We start from the raw sequence: 18,748 nt of genomic DNA on the forward strand, positions 1-18,748 counted from the left end.
CTGTTGGATTCTGCACAACTTCTAAAACTTTGGAATCAGATAGTGCACCAACATCCTCATTTTCTGTTTGACATTGATTTTTGCCTAGAATTAGGTGTTTTTTTTTTTTAATCATAGTTGCTGCCAAAAATCCAGCTCTGCAAAGGCATGACACAGCAAATTTTAAAAGTTGGAGAACTTACAGATGTAGTCAAAAGTACAACTAAACACAAATATCTCTAACAAAAGGAAAGTAGTGTGATCTGAACAGTGGTAGCTAGATGGCACAGTGGATAGAGTGCAGGCCCTGCATTGAAGGGGTGTGTTCAAATTTTATCTCAGACTAGCTGTGTGACCCTGGACAATCCCAACTGCTTTGCAAAGAAAACAAAAACAACAAAAGAAAACAAAACAAGAAAGCAAAAGCAAACTACCCTTAGACACACTAGTAGTCAGAGACTTGATTAGTCACACCTCTTTGTCTAAATTGGTGGCTGATCTAGACAAGTCATTTAACTCCTGTAAGTCTCTTTCCTCAATATGAGATCCTTGACCTTTAAGATCTTTTCAAGTGCTAGGCTCTGTGTTATTATAATGTTTCTACTTTATCTTTTCTAGGCACACAAGTGCTTTAAATGTCTATGGACAAATCAGCCCATATTCCTGAATTTCCTGTACAAAATTTGGGCACTTTGGCACCTGAGAGACAGGAAAGCGGGAGAGGGAGTTTCACAAGTCAGGAATGCCAAGAGAATGAGGGCCTGGTCCCCAGTTTCTGATGTAGGTAAAGAAACTTCAAAAACTTGCTCCCTTGTCTCTGCCATTCCAAGAAGGAAAAAGCAATGGTATACTTGCTGGCTCTTTCATACAAGTTAAATATGATTATCTGGGCAGAAGAGCTTCTTTATTGTGTTTACGAAAAAGATTGAATGCAAATCAAACTTTGAAATGGGGGCTCTCTCATTTTCCTTCTGGGCCTCTCTCCCACATCATGTTCCCAGGTTCCCAGATTCTTAGCTCCCAAACTGCCTTATGTTTCCTCAAAGATAACTATATCGATTTGCCTTCCGTTCCAATGTACCTGACGAGGTTCATCATACAGTAGCAAATCACAAGCTCATTAGAATATTTTAAATTGTTGAGGAAAACAGATATCCTAACATTTGTGAATTAGTTCAAGACAATCAAGATCACACTACTTTCCTTTTGTTAGAGTCGTTTTATTTTAATTGTACTTTTGACTATATCAGCAACTTTTCCAACTCTTTACCTAATTTGACAATCAAAATTTTCATTCAGTGCAGCAGATCTCAAAAATTTTTACATGATGATGTAATTTAAGCTTCTCGGTGTACTTATAAACCCAAGCTAATATCTAACTAATGTCTAGTAATGTCATAATTTTGGACAATATGCAGGAAATAGTTGGAAAATATTTTTTTATTAAATTGCCCCACATGCTTCTGAGAAAGGTTTATCCTGAAAAGGAAATAAGGATTATTTCTCTTATATCATAAATTAGGGAACTCAATATGATATTTAATTCATTTATTCTGTGCACTGAGTAGATATACAAAATCCCAGAAGATACCTTAAAGGAACATTTAAAGCAAACCTCCTGCAGGTATTTCATTTCAGTGAGGTGACAACTAGAGCTAGAGTGATGAAGTTAATTTTGCAAAATCTCCTCTGTCTACATTCTTCTTTGAAGTCTTGCCAACACTACCCTAATATAAACCCCCATCAATCACTTGTAAATACTACTTTAAAACTTCTTACTTAATGGGTAATTTCTCATCTCCAGAACCACTCAATTCCAATCTGTCCTCAGAGAAGTGATGAAGAAGATACATACACTGGGACAAGAATAAAGAAGGGAAGAGAATGAGATATTTTTGAAGTAGCATTAGCAATATTTGGCAGCTGTTTGGATACAATTGATATGTTAAGAAGAGTAAATTACTACTGGATTGTGAGAAAGCAAAGAGTGATAGCATTCTTGACAAAATTAGGAAAGTTTAAAGCAAAGGATATTGGGGAAATCTCAAAAATATGTTCCGTTTTGTCCATGCTAAAGCAAAAATACTTAAGGGACATCCAGGCAGAAACATCCAGCTAACAATTAGAGATTTGGGATTGCAGTTCAAAACAAGATTAGGGATAGAAATATAAGCTATCTACTGACAATGAAAATTTAACCTTTGGAATCTGAGGAGATCATCAAGAGAGTGAATGAATAAGAAGAGAATAAAGACTATATTGATGAAGGATTAGGACAGGAATGATGATGCTTTAAAGGGGACTGGAAAAGATCCATCGGTTGGTAGAAATAAGACAGGGCAGTAAACACCTAAGCAGGAGAGAGTATTCAGGAAGGGATGTATAAGAATATCAAAGTTTATGAAGAATTTAAGAATTAGAAGAATTAAGAAAAATCCATTGTATTTAACAATGAACAAATCATCATTGGCCTTGGGAAAAGCAGTCTAGATTGAGTGTGGAAAGGATGGCAAGTTGCCAGGGGCTGAATGGGATGTAGCAAGTTATGAACACTTACTATGGTTAGCTTTTTCTAAAAGTAAGACTGAGTCAAGAAAAGCAGACTTGTGTGATAGTGGAGTGAAAAAAGGAAAATCCAGAAAATATGCATGTTGAGTCAAAGTGACAAGCATTTATTAAGCACCTACTGTGTGCTGGTCTTACACTAAACCAGGCCATTTAAAGAAATTATATAAATGTAGCAACCCACTATCCTCAAGGAGCTCACAGAATAACAAATAACTAGAAAGAAACTAGTAGAAATTGGAGATATTAGCAGACTATAACAATAAATGAAAAGAGCAATGAAATGAAACCAAATATTTTTCCTTTGTTGGTTGGTTTTGCTTAACTTGGTTAAAAGTGATTTATTACTGAAGAGGCAGGATTACTATATTTTGAAATGATTTCCTTCCTTCCCTCCCTTCCTCTTTTCTTCACATGCATCTTTCTTCTCTCTCTCTTTTCCCTTTCCTTCTTTCTGTTCTTCCACACCTAAGCTAGAAGTATGATGGCCATGCATTGCTGATCAGCATTGAAGTTTGGACAGGCTCCATTTCCAGTCTGGGCTGGTTTGGAGCTTAGACAAGCTCATATAGGCATCCTAGTTTCCCTTTTCCCCCAAACCTTCTTAATTCACCATACTGGTATCAAATTTAGTGCTTACACCCAATCAGCTATAGCCCTACTACAATTCAGAACCCTTAGCCTCAGCCTCAGTCTCTACAGAAAGGAGATATAGGTATGATTACATCACATTATGCACTGTTTCTTTATAAAAAATTTTAATGTTGAAAAGGCCAAGGGCTGTTCTGCACACATATATTGTATCTAGGATATACTGTGTCCTATGTATAGGACTGCTTGCCATCTGGGGGAGGGGGTGTAGGGAAGAAGGGGGGAAAAATCGGAACAGAAGTGAGTGCAAGGGATAATGCTGTAAAAAATTACCCTGGCATGGTTTCTGTCAATAAAAAGTTATTAAAAAAAAAAAAAGAAATAAAATGATTCAACCAAAAAAATAAAATAAAATAAAAGGCCAAGGGTACTTGAAAGAAAACAGCATTAATTCAGTTCTAAACTAGGATGAATAATGTTGCTTGTTGAAAGTTGTTCTGACACCTATTTGAAATGTGTGAAAGGAAAAAAAGGGTTTCTTTCTACAAAGACTCGTGAACTTTTGGTTTATAGCTATCTATCTCTAATAATTATTTAGCTTTACCAAACTGCTAGATTATATTTTCAAAAAGTAATTCTCACACTAACAATTCTGTTTATAGTAGTTCATCCATATCAGACTGAAACACTTGTCATTTGCCACTACATGGAACCTTGTTCAAAAAAGTGCTATGGCCATGCATTTTTGAAGTAGTCACCATAAAAAAAAAATTCCATCAATGTTGGATTCATACACCCAAAAGTGTATGAATTAAAAAGCACACTGTTAATAAGGATAGGGAATAAAAATTTAGCCATCCTATAATAAAATATTAATAAGAGATTCACTTATCTAAATCCAGAAAGTTATTTTTAAAAAAGATCACTAGTATTCATGTATTCATGTTTTTTTAACTCTTTAAATATTGACAAAGCAGTCTGCAGACCTGAACAGATCACAAGATGACTAAAATGGTAATACACAGCAATATATAATTGGTAGTATGTAGCAATATATAGTATTGTATACAGTACTTAATATACAAATTAGTGGCCAAGTGTAGCTAATTAAAAGGAATATAAGTATGTCACTCCTAACCTCTTCCTCCCCCTTTCATTGTGTATATAGAACAAATTAAGACTACAAACCTCTTCAGGTACCCTATACCTCCACACAGGCTGTCCCTTGTTTGGAAAGCACATCCACTTTATCTTGCCATATAAAAAAACGTTAGTTTACTTCAAAGCAAATCTCAATGCCAACTTCTCTGGGAAGTCTTTCCTGATCCTTCCAGTGATTGGTTTTTATTTATAAATTTTTACATCTGAATGACAGAAAGAAAACTTCTTGAAGACATAATGATTTGTATATGTCTCTGTATCTCCAGAATGTAGCATAATGCCTTGTACACAGCCAATCAATAAACATTTAACTGAATTGACTGATGCCCCAGGTCAAATGTTCAATTTCCAGATGAACTGGCTACCTTCAATTTGCAATTCCTTAACTTCAATCAACTATCTCGAGCAAAAATCTCCACATGTCATACTCAAAGCAAGAGAACAAGAGAAAGAGTGTGTACACCTATGTAAAGGACTACATAAAGAGCTACATGGTGCAACAATAAATTCGGGCATATTTAGCAAACTATGAACATTTTTCATTTCTCTGCCATCACTTCCACTTATTTGAAGGCAACACAATGGAAGTTTCATCTGTCATTAAAAATGACACACACATCGTTAGCTTTACCATTCCCTCTTGAAAACAAAATAACCAGATTATTAAGCCAGAAAAAGAACTTTAGAAACCTTTAGTACTATACCACAATTGCCTACTTTCTTTTTACTTCCTTTGCTAAATTTCTGGTCAAAAGCAAAAAGTTGCTGAGAGAAAAAGAGAGAAAGAAAAAAAGTGTAAATTCAGATTTCAGAATTGGTTGACAGAGAAAAGCAAAGAATTCTCCCTCAATTTAGGGTGGAACATTTTAGGAGGGACAATGACAAAAAAGAAAGCAACCAGGATGGTGAAGAGGCTGGACTTTATATCATACATATACAAACTTGAATTATTTTGTCAGAAGAAAAGAAAATGAAAGAAACGGTGGTATAATGGGAAATGAAAATGTTTCCTCTTTGGGTTATCAATATACTGCAGTTAATTTTCTTCCCATCTTTCTAAAGACTCCATCTCATTGTTCTTTGCTGAACTATTACCCAGATCTGATATTTAAAGATAATGAGTGGTTTCTTCCTAGGTCTTCTTTTATCTCTCCTTTCTGTTTTTTGATGACTTCATCAGTTCCCAAAGATTTGTGATTTCCATGCATTTGTATCATATATTGGTAAATCCAACCTTGTTCTCTTGAATTCAAGTCTAGAATCATAAACTGCTTAACCACCAGCTAGGTGGCTCAGTGGATGGAGCACCAGCCCTGAATTCAAATCTGGCCTCAGACACTTAACACTTCCTACCTGTGTGACCCTGGCAAGTCCCTTAACTCCAACTCAGCAAAATAAACAACTATAACTTGAAGATAAAGAATGGGGTGAGGAATGACAAAAAAAAAAAAACACATGCAAGAGGCACATGATCTGATGAATGACAGAATGGAATATTAAGCTGAATCTTTTGAGTTTGATTTGAGTGGACTAAATAGATTAATTTGCATATATTTAATAACTGACCAATTAGTCCTAAGTGGGGCCCAATTCCAAAGACGAGAGAGCTAACTTCCAAAGGATGAAGATTATCCCAGATTGTGAAAGTCTGGGAACCAGTTTTAGTGTGAAGGTTAGAGTCCAGAAGGTAAGGATCAGATCATTGCCAGCAGGCAGATTTCCAGTCCTTTTTCCATTCTTACATCTTACACCTACCTACCCTATCTACTCTACACCATTAGCAGCCTCCTTACTATCCTATGACTAAGATACTCATCTCTTACCTCCAGCTGCTCCCTAAATTTGCAATGCTCTTCTTACTGGCTTCCTTCCCATGTAAATACCACCTCCTGTAGAAAGCTTTTCCTAACCCCATTTCATTCTAATTTCTTTCCTTTGTTAATTAATGTTTAATTATTTCATATTTGTCTTGTACATGGTTTGTTCATACATATTTGTTTACTAGGGTCCTCCATTAGATAGTTGAATTCCTTGAGGGCAGGTTGTCTTTTGCCTTTCTTACTTAATAAATATTCTGCTATTACCCTTTACTCAAAATACAATTTTATCCTGAGAGGGTAATACCTAACTTTTTTTTTTTTTTTTGGGGGAGAGAAATGGGGAGAGATCCAGAGTCCTTTTTACTATTTAAGACTTTTCTTTAAAAATTTCTTTAAATAAAGTATTACTATGTTAAAATGGCAACTCAAAATACAGTCTGGTAAATATATCAGGAATGAGATGGAGTCATAACTTTTGAGTAACTCAAGTAAAAAGTTCCATAAACATTAGCAATGCACTATTTTCAAAATAAGATTTTTATTTTGAGATAGATTTTCCTCCAAATCTTCCCCATAATATTTTTCTCTCCATTTATGATAACATTACATCAATACCATAATAATTGCTGAAAGTGCTTAATGGAAGATTTTAAAAATTAACAAATAGACATGCACACACAGATATGACTTTTTAGTTTTTAATTTGCAACAGAAGTTTTCAAAGGAAGGGCTAAAATCATTTTTTAAAAAACAAAACTACATTAGGTCACAATAAATAGCAAAATGAAAGGATAATGAAGGCAATCTGAATGTCACTGAAATTCTTCAGGTCTGCCATCTAAGGAAGTATTAGCATTATGTTACTATGACAACTTAAATTATAGAAAATGTCTTTTCCTCTAGTACCAAGTTGCTTTGCTTGTACCTTAATTTCAAATGTTTCAAAATCGTGCAAATAATTTTCTGTGACAATGACAAATACTCCTTTATAACACTTTTATTTGGGAACATCCCACCCTAAGATAAATTACAAGCACTTAAAACTCATATAGGGCATAGTAGGCCTGCCTCAAACAAGAAAATGAAAAAAAAAAGAAATATCTCAAACAGAAATTGAGATTATTCTGAGAATATCCATATGCAAATTGGGAAAGGATTTATTATAGCCAGATGGTCTAGGAATTTTAAGGAAATTACTCTGCTGACAATTTTGAAGTTTGATTATAGACATTAGTCATTATTGTCTAAAGAAAACTTTTATTTGTGGATATAAAAGAAAAAAAAACAGTGATATTTTGAGCTGAAAAAGAAGGAAATAATAAATAAAATTTCATATTTCTCCTTCCCCTGCTTTCTTCACTTAATGTAAATTTAAAGATAATTGCTTTCAGACAGCTTCACCTTAATAAACTATTAATGTCTTCTAAATAAAGTGAAGATAATTTGTTTCCATCAATATTCAAAAAAAGGGAATAAAAGGAAAAAATACAGAAGATATAATTAAATGGAGCTAATTAAAATATAAATAATATTTATATTAAAAATAAAAGGTTTCATATTAAAAGTTTTCTTTTGGGGCTCAGAATTTCAGTATTTACAATAGTATATACAGAATTTTGGTATATACTTCCATATGTCAATATATAGAAAAAATTCTGGCTGTCACTAACAATGAAAGAAAAGTCAGATACATTTTTTTAAAATCTCAGTAGCTCCATATGACCTCTTCCAAGATCAAATATAAAATTGTCTAGCATTCAGAATCCTTTATAACCAACCCATCTCCCTCCAATCTTCTTAGGTCCTTACATCTTCAAACTCCCCCTTCATTTCTATCTAGTGATGCTCACCTTTTTATTTTTATATAAAAAGATACTTTATCTCTAGACTTTGGGCTTTTCACTGGCTGTTCCTCATACATTGAATGCTTTCCATTCTCATCTCTGCCTCCTTCTGGCTTCCTTCTAGTTCTAGCTAAAATCCCATCTTCTACTAGAAGCTTTTTCTACTCCCTTTTAATTTTTGTATCTTTCTTCTGTAGGCTACTTCATATTTATCCCGCATATACTTTTTTTGGTACACTGTTCTTTACCATTAGATTGAGGTCAAGAACTTTTGATCCTACCTTGGCAAAATGTGCTCGACAGATAGTAAACAGATAGTAAAATTGATTAAAGTTGTCTTGGCAACTTAAATTTTCATTTGTTTATAAAGTCCCTAGATTATTAAATTAAGGAAATGTTGTGGATATAGTACAATGATTTTTTTCAGTAAAGCATTTGATTCTTCTAAGATATCTTTAATGACAATATGGGAAAATGTAAACTAGAATACAGTAGAGTTAACTGTCTGAACAATAATCAAAGTACTGAGTAATAGATTAATGAAAGCATAGAGGAAAAATCTGTTGGCATATTATAGAGCTCTATCTTAAGCATGTTCTGATTTAACATTTTTATGAATGATTCAGCTCAAGAAGAAAATATGCTTATAAAAATTCTTAATAATCTAGAATAATAAATAGGCCAAATATAGTAAGATTAATGAGACATCAATAGCTCTACATGTAGGATTTTTTTTTAAATAGCTAAAAGTATAGGAAGGAAGACAGACATGTAAATTAGCAACTAGTATTGCAAAAAAGGCTCAAGGGATGTTTGTAATACAGTATCAAAATGAGCAAATACTGTGACATGTGCTTCACAAAGTTTCTTGGTTTCAATAGACCATTACTATCCAGAAAAATTTCTATAGTATAATGTCATTGTGCACTGGGTTAAACAAAACTTTGACTACTGTGTGCCAAGTTCTGAGTTTCACATTGAAAGAAAAAAAGCTTAAAATATTTGAGGATTCTAAAAAAGTAAAACCAGTAAATTAATCTATACTGGTCTACATTAAAATTTCTTTTAAAATGAATGTTAAACCTTATTTTTTCATTCTATCTCCTCACACTTTCATTCTGCCTTTGGAAAAAAAAGTAGTGAAGAATCTGATGCTGAGATTTATGAAATTATGTCATATGAGGAAAAAATGAAAAGCAGGAAATTTTCATGGAGAGAAGACTTAAGGGTAATATGCTCATTGCCATCAAATGTCTGTAGGGCTGACAAAGGCAAGAATCCTTGTAGCCTTGGAAGTAACAATGGATTTGCTAGATGGAACCTACAGAGAAGCAGATATAGTCAAGATAAGAAATAATTTTCAAATAACTAGAGCTATTCACAAGTGAAATGAGTTGCCTCTCCACCATTGAAGTGTTTAAGTAGGAACTATCTTACTGGAATGTTATAAAGGATATTTTCTGCATTGAGCAGAACCCCTAGAGTAGTCAATTACCTCTAAAGTATTTTACAATTCTAAGATTCCATAGTTACAAGAAAGGAATATAATGTATAAAGTAACTTACACAAAAATCTTTTATATAATATGGGCTCTTCTACCCCTTAGAGATTACCAAATCACCATTCCACTTGACTATAGGGAAAACTTCTGGCTATGTATGACTGACTCATCCACAGAGTCTAATTGACTGCTGTGCTGGAAAGTTGATTACATAATGTGTACACACAGTACAGGTAGATTCTGGTACATAGAATAATGGATATAGTAATCCAGATGACATGTGATTTCAGTGAGGTGTCGAGAAAGATAATGCATCTCTACCAGAATATAATGACGGCAGTAGAATGGGGATTCAACTATTTAGGCTTGTACCAGGATCCCAGGCTTTTGCCTCTCATTTCCTTAGTTTACCAAAATTAAAAATTTCAGTTTCCCTACCTGGAGATCACTTGGGATTCACTAAAAACACTATGCAGTTTTCCCAAAGAAAACCCAGCCTGTTCATCCTAGTGCAACATTCTTCAATTGCTTTTTCCTCCCCTGGGTAGACAGTTATCTTAAAACTTTTTAAAGAGTAAATGGATAAATCAAGCAAGTATTCATGCAGCATCTAGGATACGTCGGGTATTGTGTTAGTTAATGCATATTCAAATAAAAAAGAACAAAATAATTCCTAAGTACATGGAGTTCACATTCAAAAGAATACAGAATAAATATAAAGAAAATAAATATAAGACAGTTAAAAACAAGAAGGGAGGCCAAAAACCAGAAATGGAGACAGTCTTGTAGAACATCATATTTGAGGTACGTCTCAAAGGAAAAGAGGGATTCTATGAGACAGAGAGGTAAAGAGGGAGTATATTTCCCTCAGAATAGTGTCATGAGAAAGAACCTCTTCAGTACCTTACCATCTAAATGGAATCCTATTTGGACTTTGTGCTAATATCTCACAAGATAATGACATGCATCTGTTTTATGCTAGTTCAATATTAATATGTATAGAATTTTTAAATAAAGTTATCTATATTTTTACCTTTTTCAGTGAATCATACAATCTTGGTATCAGAAATACTTTTATTTGAACGAGTACCTTTAAGCAGGTATTCTTAAAACAGTCAACAGATAAGTACAGCGGGACTTTGTCCACATCTATCAATTTTCTAATTATACAGATGTCATCTGATGGAAAAACATGTTTCCTTCTCTTGCCTTAATCAATGATGCCCTTCAATACATAAGTAAAATATTCTCATATAGATTATGGAGATGAGAGTAGGTATGAGAGTCAAGAAACAGCATGGGGTATGGGAAGGGGAGAAGGGAAGTTGCAAAGACAGGTTGGAGTTCTGGGAACAGAAGGGTTTATATCTGTTCACAGAGATAATAAGGAGATGGACATGATCAGATCTGTACTAAAGGAAAGCCACTGTGAGGATGACAGATCAGAGAAGTGAGAAATCTTGAGGCAGGAAGAACATTTAGGAAGCCAGGGAAGAGGTGAAAAGGGCCGGAACTATAGTAGTAATTATATGAATAGAGACATAAGAGATGTCATAGAGGGACAAGAAACAAAAACAGTACTACTAGCAGTGAGTTACCCAAATAATAAAAGATGCATGGAGGGCATGAATGGCCTATAACACATTACCAATAAGGCACTGAATAGGAAATATCATTACAGTTATCATTAGAGATGTAGAACTAGAATACAAAATAGGCCAGTCAAGGAGCAAAGGATGAGAGTTAGCTGACAAATGCCCCAATTGTCTTGTTTGTCCTTGTTAGTATTTGCACAATATCAAGAAATCTATAGGAAATTCTCCGAATATATTGAATGATCCTCCTAATGATGATTTAGGGGAAAACAGAGAAGTCAATAAAAGGGTGAATTTGGGTTGCAATTTGCACTGCTAATTGTACCTGTATCAAGAATAATTAATAATACATAAAATATATTCATTTAAAAAATTTGTTTGCTAGTTCTTGTGAGGACTACAGTTTTCAAATAAAATTAGTGCTCCCTAAAGAACACTTAATCAATATTAATTAAGATGAATTAAACTTAATCAGTATTAAATTATTTCCATTAGTCAATTGTTGTTTGCTAATTCTGCCTATTAGTACCACTGGCAGCAACATATTCTGTAGCAGAACAACTCTATATCATGAGTAAATTAATTCAACAGTTAATTAATCCAACATTTATTAAGCACCTACTATATAACAGTCACTGTGCTATGAGCTGGGGATATAAATAAAGTTAAAATACATTTCCTGCCTTCAACAAACTGGCAAATTGAGGAAACAACATGAAAATTAATATATACAAAACAAGCCTTGTACAGGAAAAATGGGAAATAATTAACAAGAGGAAAGCACTAGAAGGGTTGGGGGAAGCTTCTAGTAAAAGATAGAATTTTAGTTTAGACTAAAAAAAAGTCAAAGGCAGGCGGATATGAAGAACATTCTAGGCAAGGGGGACAGCCAAAGAACTTGAGTTTTATTCTCTAATTAAAAACTTTGTAACCGTCACATAAACTAAAAATTAAGAGACCTCAATATTCAGAGTCAAATTTCTCATTTTAAAGAATTTAATAAATTTCAATTTATTTAATTTTATAATATTAATTAATTTGTAATTATAATAAATATATAAAATATTAATTAGAATTTAATTAATAAATTTTAATCTCAATCTCAAAGTTTACTGCCACTAAAATATAAAATTTTTTCAAAAAGTGATTAATTTATTAGAATCAATCTAAATTATTTTCTAGGATCCATAATCAATTTTTTAAGTATACAGTAAGCACACAAAAAACAAAAGGACTGTTATGAATACAATATAATAGAATGTACTAGATTAAGAGAATTACAAGGTTAATAAAGCATGAAATGCCATACAGTTTAATAGGATATAACCAAGACACATGGGTCTTGGTTAGCCATTAGTGACTAACACTAATTTTAGTGCTATTCTAGGCCTTCAAAGTTGAGTGCTACTTCCAAACTTATATTTCTATTCCTATGTTGAATTAGCACTCAAATAATCCACAATTTGGAAAACAAGCTTCATAGAGTAATGATCTAGATAGGCAATACTATGGAAAAGTTTGCTTAGAGACCCATTCATTCCTGTTCCAGGTTCAAGCTAATTTTCCAAGTATCATTGATTTAAGATTTGCAAAGAATCCTTACCTGTCATCCAGTTCAACTTTTAACTGAAACATGACTCCTTTCTACAACACTGGGATAAGTGAATCATATAGCCTCCCTAGGACACCTTCTGTGACAGTGTGTTCATGAATCTACCATTTCAATTACTAAAAATGACACTAAAACCCATCTTGATCTCAATTCATCACTATCTAAACAAAAAGCCTAAAAATTAGAAATTCCATCAATGAAAAGGAAATAAAAATATGGAAATATATATAATAAGCACCTTTGAAGATCTCCCTGAAGGTTTTCATCTTTACATCTCACTAACAATGTCTCTTACACATAATACATACTTGATAAGAGTTCAAGTGTAATGTTCAAAATCTGTAATGCTGTTTACAAGTGAAACCAACTGATTTAAAAACTATAAAAGCATCTAGTAAATCACATGTCATTTCAGTTCCTAAAGAATCTTGCCCAGCTCTGTTAATGTAGGAAAAATACAGATTAGGTTACCAAAATGAAACTAAATGTTTCTTTTCTGCCCGTCAATTTTGAATTTCAACTTCTAAGATGCTAATGATCTAAAAATCATTTCACCAAGCCAAGTTAAGAATTGCTCTTCATTTAAAATGAAAACAGTTTTAGACTTACCTCACATCAAGAATTTGAAATGAAAATGAGGCACTCTTCAGTGTGGTTGGATATTTTGGGAGTAGCTACAGGCACCTGAAAAAGTACAAAATGTTTTACAACTTTGGCTAATCTTTAGCTTAAAAATGCAAATTTGTCCTCTTTTAATTTAGGAATGGCAAAGGGCAAAAAAAACTACTGGTTTGAAATTCAAGTAGCTTTCACAACAATCATTCCAGTTCTCACTTTCCAGACTCAACTTTTATCCTATACTCTATACTTTATTAACCATCTGAAGGCATTCCCTACAGGATGTTTATTTAAATTTTTTTTTTTTTTTTTTTTTTTTACACCATTCTGTACCTTTGCAAATAGAGTTTGAGAAGTTTGTTTGTAAGTCATTTGATGTGACCAAGATGTTCCAGAAATGACCTTGCACCTCCTTTTCAACTGCCTGGAACTAAACACAATACTGCAGTAACTTTCTTAAGGGCAGCTAGTGTGTTAATAATTGGAATCTTGCCTAATGCAAAGGGGAAAGGAAGAATCCTATTTTTGTTGTTTAACACCAAAAATCTAGTATCGTTCATTGAAGAGAAGAAAAAATGAAAATGGCTTCCAAAGAAGAAGAGGGTGTTTCAGCTGCTTCCTTCCTCGTTGGACCCCTTTTTTCCCAAGTGGTAAATTCTTCCTGGAATATACAATATTGGGATATCCAGATTATTCTTTATTATCTGGACTTTCACTTAATGCCTCTCCTTTTGGATGTGCTGTCTTTAACTACTGAAATTAAGAAATTTATAATTTCAGTCAGCAGGAACCTATGGTTTTGGCCCAGAACTCTGTACTACTTTTCCCATCCTTCCTTCCCTGATCCCTTGCCAATTTCAACTGTCTAGAGCCAACACTGGCCATTACATCTGATCTTAATTTTCTTCTGCTTTAATATATTACTTTTGTTTACATCATTTATGTTTTATTATTATTTGGCTTTCTTTTATCTGAATGAAATATACAAACTTTCATGTTTCTCTGATTAATTTGTCACTATTTAAAGTGAATTTACTTTAAATTTAAATTTAAAGTCAGATTCATAAGCCACTTTTTTTTAGGTATATGCCCAATTCAGTACACAAAATTTGTTTCCATAATTATTTGTCGCTAGTAATGCTGGGGCAAATATCTTAGTATTTTTTGTTATTACTTTTCCTGTCATGAACATGGTTCAAAGTCAAAGATTTCTGCATAATATCAAACTATTTTCCAGGAGGATGGGATAATCCACAATCCCACTAAGTAAATAGAATATCAGGCCTAGATCCCGGAAGACCTGGCTTCAAATCCAGTCTCTGACACTTACTAGTATATGTCCCTGGGCAAGCCACTTGATCTTTTATTTACCTCAGTTTCTTCACCTGTAAATACCTCTCAGTTTAATATGATAATTGTAAAACATTTAGTACAATGTCTGGAATATAGTGAGTGCCAAACAAACTATTTACTGTGAACAAGATGAACTTTCATATCTATCTATTCTTGAAATGACATGAAATTTTCTATTTATATTACTTATCTATCTGAAATATAACTTTAATATTATAGTATAATTATTTAACTTATTTTTCTATTGATATTTTTCTAGTATTGTGAAAATGTGAAACTCTGACAGTTTTTTTTTTTAAAGCTTAAGAAAGATGGAATTGATGAAAATTGAGAGTTTCCCAAAGAATTATGACAGCATTCTGAAAATAAAGAGATGCATTGCTGTATTTATTTTAGGGAGATTTACTTTAGTAACAAGACATATTCCTATGTGTTCAGAGAACAGAAAATACTTTTCATCATAAAGAGAATTTTTTTTCCATTTCATTTCATGGGTTTTTTCATTACAATCTATATTTTTTAAAGATGTGAAGTTATTTAAGCCATTTAACTGGATGCATGGTAACAAGAACCTTGACAGTGACCTACAAAACAGGTACTAACAAAATTTCATTTCCAGATATATTTATGAAGAAAATATGGTTTTACAAAAATTTGACTTTTCTACATCTCCTCTTTTCTATAAACTGAATACTAAAGTAGTTTTTTGATTCAATTTAAAGATTCTATAAACATCAAGAAAAGAATCAAATTATATATAATATATATGTGTATGCACGTGTATGTATGTGTGTATATGTATGTATGAATGTAGCAGCTAGGTGACACATTGTATAATGCTGAATGCTGAACCTGGACTCAAAAAGACCCGAGTTCAAATTCATCCTCAGACATTTATTAGCTATATCACCTGCAAGTTACTTACTATGTTTGCCACAGTTTCTTTATTTATAAAATGAGATGGAGAAAGAAATGCTAAATCATTTTAGTATGTTGACTTGAATTAGATGAAGTCTAAGTCAGGCAACAAAAAGATTTATAAGAGAAAGATTTAGAAGCAAATATTGGTTAAGAAGACAATGCCTGACAATGGGATTTAAATTTCTGGGGGAAAACTCAAAATGTAGGAGTTACAGGGATGGGTACATGTAACACAAGTAGGTAATAGGTTAAGAATGTAATTGCCTAAAGTTAAATTAAAAATTTAACTAAAAGAGAAAAGCTAAATAGTCAAAGAATGTTCTTTCTTCAAGGGAAGAAATCTAAGCTCCTAATAGTTATATGAAAAAAAAATTAAATCATTAATTATTAGAGAAATAGAAAGCAATTCTGAAATTCTATCTCACATCTATCAGATTGGCAAAAAGTGATTTTTAAAAAAAAGAATGACAACTGGAGAAACTTCAGGAAAACAGGCACATTAATGCAATGTTAGGTGGAATTCTAAATTGTTTTAGCTATTATGGAAAACAATTTGAAATTATACCCCAAAAATCACTATGCATGCTTTTTGACCCTACCATATCACTATCAGGTCTACATCCCAAAGAGATCAAAGAAAAGAAATAAAGATCCTTATGTCAAAAATATTCATAGGAACTCTTTTTGTAGTGGAAAAAAAATGGAAATTTAAGAGTCAGCTGGGGCACAGCTGAACAAATTATGATATATAACTAATGGAATAGTTCATAAAACATGGTGAAAAGTATAGTTTTGAATAATCTGGGAAGATCTGAATAAATTGAAGCAAATTGAAACATGCAGAACCAAGAGAATAATTCTCCTACTAGATAAATTATATGTGTGTGTGGGAATTTGTTTGTTAGATTATTTCTATTTACTATATAAGGGATTGGTTTTTCTTTTTGAAAATTATGTTGACAGTAAAGAAATTAAATGCTTATTAAAAAAAAGTTAAAAGGAAAAATACTTTTTTTGCCAGAGCAAAATGTCATCTCTCTCTCTCTCTCTCTCTCTCTCTCTCTCTCACACACACACACACACACACACACACACACACACTAGAATGAACCTACAATATAGAAATTAAGAGTAGTTTTCAGAAAACAAAAATCCAAATGTCAAAGAAAAATCCAAGATTTTGGTTACCTATAAACAATTGGAAATATATATATATAGTCTCATGGGAAGACATCCTAGGTCAAAGAAATAAATTTGATCTAAAAAATATCAAAGAAAGATGAACTTAGTAACTGGAAGATCCATTTAAAAGATACTTGTGTAAGGAAATTCAGTAATCAGAGAGAGAAATCAAAGTGAAGAGAATTTTTGTAAATATCAATAAAGACAAAAGCAACAATATATTCAGATTATGTTGCATACTTCCTTAACAAAAAGAAAAAATGAGGAATAAAGAAAATATCACAATCTTAATATGGCATCGTTGTGATGAGGAGACAGGCGAGTGGAACAGAGAACAACACATTAATTCCATGGATATGTACTAGATTTTTTTAAATAAAAATTTCATTCTTCAAAAGGTAGCAGAAGCAACAAAGCAAATTATATTCTGCATCTAAGTATCATTAATAAGGAAGGATTATTTTCTACAGTAGAATGATAAGAACTAATCACCTGACTAGCAAGATGGTGAAGTAATTACTTTCTGCAAATTTTTTTTAAACCTTAAGCCTCAAAAGAAAAGAATGAGGTGCCCAATATAGAGTAATTATAGCCGATTCCATTAGATAAGATAATACTGTTCACAAGGTTAAAAAAAAAAAAAAAAACTTGAATCCAACAAAATACTTACAATTAGAACTCTCACTAAGCATCTCTGTTCAATTGATTCAAAACGTCAGTTATGGAGAGTATAAGCAAATTCAGTTTTTTAGGAATGAAGGCTGAGAAAAAGAATTTGCATAAATGCAGTAACTCTGCTTTAGCACCCCACTATACATATACTCTACAAGAAATAGCAAAAAGTGATTCTGCCCAACAATGTCAAATTTAGAGCAATAATAAGTAGCATGTATATAGAGCCTATTGTGTGCCAGGTATTGGTAGGCGGTGGCTCAGGGAATAGAGTTCTGGACCTGGAGTCAGAAAGAAATAAATTTAAAATCAGCCTCAGACACTTTTTAGCTATAATTTTTAGCAAATCACTTGACCTTAAATGTAAGGAATGGAAAATTATGTCAGTATCTTTGCCAAGAAAACCCCATGGAAAATGGGGTTCTGAAAAATTATCACTGAATGATTGAACAAGAAAAACAATTGAGTAAACTGAGGCAGAGAATGACTTATCCAAGGTCACATAGTATGTCACTATCTGAGGTTAAGAATGGAAGGGAGGATCTACTTAAGTTAAAAATATGTTGTGTGAATATGGAAAGCTCTTGAAAAGGATTGTACATGTATAACCTATATCGGATTGTTTGCTGTCTTGGGAAGGTGTGAGATAGGGGAAGGAGGGAGAAAAAATTTGAAACATAAAATCTCTTATAAAATTCAATATTGAAAACCATAATTACATGCATTTGGAAAAATAAAAACATATTTTATTATTGAATACAAAACCACAGTTTAAGTAGAAAAGAATGCTATCAAGTGTAATGGAAAAGAACTTGGAAAACCAGCTGGGGTCAGGTCTATCCTCTGAGAAATGACCTAAGTCCAGCATACCTGGAGTAAAGAAGTCAAAAGAGATTAATAGTCCAATTATCATGGATCTGTGCACCAATAGAAGGGAAAGATCTGAGACCACAAGATAATTTAAAGCAAGTTTCTAATAAAGGCCTCCTTTCTCAAATATAAATATAAAAACTTTTATAAAAAAAACTTTTACCCAGCAATGTAAATATATATCCCAAAGAGATAAAAGGAAAAGGGAGTTATATGTACAAATATAGCAACTCTTTGTGGTGGCTAAGAATTGAAAACTAAAGGGATGTCCATTAATTGCGAAATGGTTGAACAAGTTGTGCTATATGATTGTGATGTGAAAGTCTTGTGTTATAAAAAAGGACAGAGGAATGATTTCAGCAAAGTCAGGGAGGACTTATATGAACTAATGAAAAGCAAAGCTAGAAAAACATAGTACAAAGTAAATAGCAATATTGTAATGAACAATCAACAGTGCAAGACTT

General features: G+C 32.7%; 1 protein-coding gene across 2 annotated transcripts in view; it reads right to left on the bottom strand.

The window, feature by feature from the left end:
- RASSF8 (Ras association domain family member 8) overlaps positions 1-18,748 on the bottom strand; it is a 93,832-nt gene that overhangs the window by 51,912 nt on the left and 23,172 nt on the right. Inside the window, exon 2 of one of the 2 annotated variants that reach the window (XM_052000176.1) lies at positions 13,278-13,352. The gene's annotated coding sequence lies outside the window, so the exon portion shown is untranslated. Of the gene's footprint in view, positions 1-13,277; positions 14,875-18,748 lie in introns of those variants that run through there. The other variant, XM_052000177.1, reaches the window with a different exon arrangement.

Source organism: Antechinus flavipes, chromosome 5, assembly GCF_016432865.1.
Source record: "Antechinus flavipes isolate AdamAnt ecotype Samford, QLD, Australia chromosome 5, AdamAnt_v2, whole genome shotgun sequence".
Classification (NCBI taxonomy): Eukaryota; Metazoa; Chordata; class Mammalia; order Dasyuromorphia; family Dasyuridae; genus Antechinus; species Antechinus flavipes.